Source organism: Pseudonaja textilis, chromosome 6, assembly GCF_049901715.1.
Source record: "Pseudonaja textilis isolate UNSWEBS1 chromosome 6, rPseTex1.2, whole genome shotgun sequence".
NCBI lineage: Eukaryota > Metazoa > Chordata > Lepidosauria > Squamata > Elapidae > Pseudonaja > Pseudonaja textilis.
Window position 1 is genome coordinate 43626391 of NC_141995.1, and position 6259 is coordinate 43632649.

The window sequence follows — 6259 nt, forward strand, 5'->3', positions numbered from 1 at the left end:
TGGACAATTGCAATTGCAATTGTTGAATAATTGTTAACATTTAAAACTTAGCAGTTAAACTTAAATACCTGTAAAGAAATTACTAAATAAGTTCACACAGCTATTTTAAGGTGTTTTATTTCATTTGTGTAATGAAATGAATTGACTGCATTTTTCTCAGTTTTATTACAGATTCTACTTAATTGTTTGATTGATACTGTCATCTCCTCAAAGTTTGCTACACAAGACAACATGCCTAGTGGAATTGTCTATATTTCTAACATGTATTAAAAATCATCACTTTTTAAACCTATATTTGATGTTTCTTTTTACCATTTTGGCATTAAGAAACCAGTAACTGCAAGTCAATTTGGCACCTTGAATTAAGTGTTCAAGGGCAATAAAAGAATTGTAACATATGCAGGACAATAAGTCTCTTCCATCCATAAGATTCTGTTCAAATTGATTCCTTTTTTTCTTATCAGGTCATGCCATATGAAGGTTATTAAAAAAAAATCTCATCCATTCAAAAGATCTATCAATAAAATTTACTGGGTTCACCTAAGCAAGTAAATGACTCCTGTTTAACCAACCTCACAGTGTAATAGAATTTTATAAAATGTTGCTTTGAACTATTTCAAGGAAGGGCAAGATGCAAGTACAATAAATCACATAAATAAAATTTAGAACTCCTTTCCCCCAAACCAAAGTTTTTACTCAGTAAAAATTACCAATATATGCCTTGCTGAGTCTATAAATTGTTATGGATCTTGAAGCACCTACAAATCTATTTGTAATAAGATTTCACTTTAAATTGATAAGGAGTAGAGAGACAATATATTTTCTATTTCACAGTAGTAGGAGTCCTTAGGATGCCTGATAAATATGGCAATACTGTTTGGACAATATATAGACTGTTTCTTAAATTTCTAATAAAAATAATGATTATGAATTGTCCAAATATCTACTACTTCCACTATAATTTTTTACAACTAAGAATGGAGTCAAGTGTCAGATATTTAAAATTCAATTAGATGTCAATTAGTTGAATAATTTCATTCACTGAAGACCTCATCTAACTGAATAAAATAGAATAGATCTGGAAGGGACCTTGGAGGTCTTCTACTCCAGCCCCTTGCTAAATATACCTTAGATTCTTCCCTAATCTCGCTCTATATATACCTTTGATTTTTCCTGCCTAAATGTAAAGCTTTGCTTTTTTCACATTAAAATTCATTCTGTTGGATAGGGCCCATTGTTCAAGTTTATCAAGATCTTTTGGGATCCTGAGTTTGTCTTTTGCAGTGTTGAGTAATACTTCCAGTTTAGTATCGTCTGCAAATAGAAGGGGAATAGAGTTCCCCTTCTATTCCCTCATCTAAGTCACTTATAAAAATATTGAAGATTATTGAGTCCACCTTGTGGTACCCTTGTGGATGTAGTACTATTAAAGACTACTCATTGAGTACGATTTATCAGCCAGCTACAAATCATCTGTTGGTGATGTGATCTATCCCACATTTTTCTAGCTTACCAAGTAGTAGTGGTATATTTTATTAAATGCCTTACTGAAATCTAAGTATACTATGCCCACAGCATTTCACTAGTCTACTAATTTAGTGACCTTGTCAAAGAATTGGTTTGGCATGATCTGTTTTTAACAAATCCATGCTGGCTTCTAGTTACAACTTTATTTGCTTGTTGTTTTCCGATCTGTTTTTAAATTATCTTTTCCAAGATATTCCCAGGTATTGATATTATACTGATTGGTTTGCAATTTCCTGTTTTTTTCCCTTTCTTGAAGATGGGAACCACATCAGCCCTTTCCCAATCTTCAGGTACTTCCTCGGTGCTTACATCTTTGGAAAGATATGGTACAGTGGTTCTGAGGTAACATCTGCCAGCTCCTTCAGAATGTTGGGATGTAATCTGCAAGGTCCCAGTGATTTATATTAATCAAGATCAGATAGCTAGCTGTTCTATTATCATTTTCTTACTTATTTTAATTTTTATTTCTGGTTTGTCTTTTACAGTAGCTTTTTTCGTACATTGGGCAATAATTTCTTTTTGCATAAAGATACAAAGAATGAGTTAAGCAGCTCCGCTTTCTCCCTACTGCCTGTTATTTCCTTGCCATCTTCTCTCTTTAGTGGACCTACTGTTTTCTTGACTTTTTTCTTGTTACTAATATGTTGAAATGTTTCCTAATTCTCTGTGCAATTATATACCACGAATTATATACTAGGACTAAATTAGATTATCACTGTTTTAATTTTTAATAGTGTATTTGAATTCCATCTTCTCATGTCTTTTTTTGAAATGTCTTCTGCACAATCTTGGTCATTATGTGATCAAGGATTGTGGTTTACCAACTCTGTGTAAAGTTGTCATTATTTAGTATTCCACTATTCTCTTCGAATTCTCTGTTTTGTTATTATAATCTAATTTTATTCATTTATTTTTGCTCTGTACTGTTTTAATGACGATGATTTTTCTTCTGAACAATGCTCAGTAATACTGAAAATATTAGTTTTCAACTTTGGTTTTGATTTTTAGTTAGTTTACCAGTTCTATTGATACTACTATTGTAAGGCTGTACATGAGCTGTACATGACTAATGCACATCTCTTTAGTCATTTATGTCATATTTAATTCAGCAGCCCTTTTTCCATTAATCACTGTTCTGCAGCTTCATTCATGTATTTTATCTTTTCCCTGAGGTGTTGCTGATATTCAGACAGTTGTAGTTCTATTATTTTCACTTGATTGTTCTGGTTGTGAGAGAAGTTCCTGTGAGAATAGTTCATATATGATTTTATAAAATAGGGTACCTTTTCACACAATAAATTTTATTGACAAGCATACATGATACATGCATTCATACACATATTGGTGGATACATGCATTCTTTTGTTGAATGTGAAGTGTATTTACAGTTGTTTCAGCTGGAATTAGTATTATCTTAAACTGACATGGAAGAAGTATTATCTGGGTTTTTCCTGAGAGAATTAAATTAAAATCATCTTCCTTTTTGGTTAATACAATAAGTGATCAATTTGTGAATCCTGTTTGAAAATTATAATCCTAAATATAATTTTATTCTGAACTTCTGGTGTAGATTTAGTAAATGAGAAATGGGTAGAGAGAGTATAACTGAAAGTATGCATACCCAATGTTTATTTCTGAATAATGTTCCTCAAAAAAATATTCTGAAATAAAGGTAATGCTTTACAATCCAGGGCAATGAAATGAGAAACTAGGATTGGAAGCTGATCTATATTCACCTTTGTTTCTGTTAAAAATACCATTCCAATGAATATATATTATGGTAGCAGGCATTAATGAATAAGGTCTAATAGGAAGGAAAACCAACTTCCTGCTTAAAAGTAAAAAATGTTGCTCTTAACCTGGGCAAATATGCAAATGAAAATTTGCAAATGTCATTCCTCCATTAAAATAAATTGGAAATTTTCTGTCTGAGAGGAAGATTTGTATGCAGAGATAAATGTATATACTTGAAATTAGTTACCAGATTTACGTGGCAGGATTCTGCTCTTTTTTTGCCCTTGAGAAATTTATATTACAATCTTTTTGGCAGATTCACAGACTTATTTTGACAATTGTACCAAAAATAAAATGGAAGTAGAAATGTATATAGAATAGTTTTATTTACCATTAGATGAGATGACATAAAAAAATAATCAACCTGGAACCTATTGAAATTTTCTGTCTAAATCAATACCAGCAGAGTCTGGCTTGGCAGTGATAAGAGAGATAGAGTCTTTCTGTGAGGCTAAAAGTAGGAGAAGTCACAAGATGAGACATAATCCAAAATTATCTACTACCCTTTTTCTCTGAGATGAAACTTCAATCAAAGGTCTTTGCACTTCAGATTATCTATACAACTGAAAAAGGTAATAAACTGTTCCTAGGACCCAGGGCCTTTAATCAAATATTGACAGATGAGTTGTTTGACTTGATAAAAATAGATCTAACACCCAGGTTTCATGGTCAACCAGTTGAAGTTTAATGTAAAGTGTATATAAATAATGGCTACTGTAAATTGTGTGTACACATACACTTTCTTTCTATAAGTGTATATAGAAAGACTATATCAAATGCTAGGCACTACTGTATTAAATTTTGTTAGAATAAATCTATTACCTAAAGCTGAAAGAAAGCCTATCTTAGTATATATATTTAACTCAACTGTTCAGATGAATGGTTATTCTCTTCTTATAGGACACTACATATGAATAACTTAAGTGGTTCTGATGTACAACAAAAAAATATACAGCTGAACAATTAATTTCATTGAGTTCCAATTCCTGTAAATCCTTGACACCAAGACCAATAAAGGGAGTAACAATTGAACAATCTGGAAGCCCAAACAGCACATACCTGAAGTATGAATTAACACTAAAAAGCACTTAATAGAATATTTCTAGGCTATTCAAAGTAATGTATATAATTCAACTATTTCTATAGTAACATAATATTTATTTACATTAATCATATAACACTACAATCAGGCCTAAAAATATTATAAATTGAGAATGTGAATAGCTTGAATGTATTACTTAGAATATTTTTTTCAAATATTCATACTCAAAATAAAATGTTATTTTTGCATCCTGGATTCTAACATTTGTCAAATTTTTTCACATAAAACATCTATCTTTTTTTGCTACTGCAAAGCCATATTAAGTAAATCAGAAGATTTTCTGAAGGTAGTAAGAACTTTAATATTTACTATACCTTAATACAATGAGATCTGATAAGAATACAGATTGCTTGAATTTAAATTGGCAAGGATATAGTTGTTTTCTAGAATTTCTTTCCGCAGTATCTGAGTATTCTTCAAATATTGACTAATTTTAAATTTTTCAACAATTGACATCCTGGATAGGGAATCCTGGGAACTGAACATGTATGAAGAACACTAACAGGAGAAGATTCTAACATAAAATTTTAAATTTGCAGAATATAATATTCTGATGGGAGCAGGAGTATTTCTGGAACCAGACAGCACTTGATGAAAAATAAAATGAATAATATGCACAAAATAAATATATAACATGCACAAATATGAGCTTTTTCCCTAGTTACTTCTATTACTAACATGAAGGGCATGTAATGTTTTCACCATAAATTATATAGGATTATATTGTAGCATACATGTTCATTTTCTGCATAGTGTATGTATATTGTTATTTGGTTTCCTGACTTAATTCATTACATTCATTCATTGTTCCTTACAACTAATTGCTTACTTATTACTTATTTTGTGTAATAGACTGACCATAAACTTAACCCCTCTGATCTTTCAGGGGGAAAGGAACAGGGGTGATATTCTACTGGTTCACACTGGTTTGGTAGAACTGCTTGTTACAATTCATGGTATTTTGGAGAATGGGTAAAACGGGCCCCTGGCTGGCCCTGCCCCTCTCTGCCCACTCCTCTATACCTTGCCCAGTCAGTCTTATTGCGTATGTGTGACATCGTGAGCATGCACAACAGTCACTGATGCCATTCTCCGCCTACCCCGCCCCACCCCACCCAGTCACTCTTTATAGCGCATGTGTGCTATATCACTTCGCACATTTTCCCACCTGCCACCATCACTTCCAGCAGCAGCAGTAGCAGCAGCAGCTAGTCAGCTAGTCAGCTAGCCAGCCAGCCATCGCTGTCTGCCTTCTGCCGCCTGCCTGATCACAGATGTTTTTTTATGTTTGATAGCCCTAGTCTGACTTATTCAATACTGCTGACAGAACAATCAGTACTGTGATAAATAGTAAAAATAATAATATTGAGAATGAGTCTCCTTGAAATATTCCTCTCTTAATATTAACCTCTTCCAACTGTGCCTTCCACTGTGCCATTGATCTTTGCGCAAAGCTTCTGATGTTTAAACAGACTCCCGTTATTTTGAGGCACTTGATTATACAATGTGTCAAAGAATCAAATTCCTTTTTATATTCAATCCAAGCTACATTCAGGTTGGTCTTGCTTCTCTTGCATTTTTCTAAAATATATTGTGAGGTAGGAGGTGATCTTTCGTTCTTCTGCTGTTTGAGTGATTTCCTTTCTGTTCCAGTAAAAATATTTCAGCTTGTTGCTGCTGAACTGCATAGTTACCACACCAGTTAGCAATTTGAAAGTTATTGGTAAACAGGCAATGGGCCTGTATTATTTGGGGTGCCCCTTTTGTTGGATCTTTCATTATTAGGTAGTTTTGTGATATGATAACCAATCTTTAATTTTACCTTCTTGCAGTATA